The sequence below is a fragment of the Mugil cephalus genome, chromosome 8, assembly GCF_022458985.1.
Source record: "Mugil cephalus isolate CIBA_MC_2020 chromosome 8, CIBA_Mcephalus_1.1, whole genome shotgun sequence".
In the NCBI taxonomy this organism is placed as follows: domain Eukaryota; kingdom Metazoa; phylum Chordata; class Actinopteri; order Mugiliformes; family Mugilidae; genus Mugil; species Mugil cephalus.
In genome coordinates this window covers 19,813,118-19,814,004 of record NC_061777.1, presented here as the reverse complement: position 1 = coordinate 19,814,004, position 887 = coordinate 19,813,118, and positions in this window count along the sequence as shown.

The window sequence follows — 887 nt, the reverse complement described above, 5'->3', positions numbered from 1 at the left end:
CTTTGTCGTTTACTGTCAGTGGCTCAATATATTTCAGGCATTTGTTACAATCCCTCTTCCTGTTACTCAACACAGTGGTGGTTATTTCAACACCGTGCATGATAAAATTTGAGTTTTTTTCATTGAATTTAGAGAGAACATCTTCATGTATTCCTGATTAGCAAAAACCTTACGGACGTCAACGAACATTTACAGCACCAGAAAACAGTCATGTGTTTTAAATTCTGGCAGCGCGGCTGTCGTGTCAGACTATGCCTTTAAATCCCGCTTTCGTAATTACGGTTATGGTGTGTCGGTCCTACGGCAAACTCAAAGCGGAGTGCCTAAATTATTTATATTACAAAAAAAACACACCCTGTGGCAGGCTGTAAGAAAAGAGGTTTCCAACACAGAGGTGTAAAGCCTCATTTTGCGGTCCCATCGGGAGGGGGGGAGGGAGGGGGGCAGCGTGTTTCTTCTTAGTTTCATCAGACACAGATTGAAATCAACGTCATCACAGATCTTTTTTTTTTTTTTTTTTTTTTTTTAATATTGAGGCCTCCCAGCCGTGCGGAGCGCGGAGAGCCATTTCCTGTTTAAATTGGTCGGAGGGCCCGCGTAGCTGTGACTGCGCAGACGGCTGGACGTTTGAAGCCAACACAATGCCTCCGGGTCATAATTGTAGCGTGGCGGCTTGTTTCTTATGTTGAAATGACGCATGGCGGCGGTTACGGAGGCAGAGTCGCTGCGGAATAACACCGAGCTATATCGTTTTCCTACCGACCTCCCCAGATTTTAATAAGATTTATGGGCCAAAATTTCACCAAACAACATTTTTATGCATTTAAACAGCTACTGTTTTTTTTTTTTTTTCTGTAAAAACAAAACTGTAGTGCTCATAAATTCTT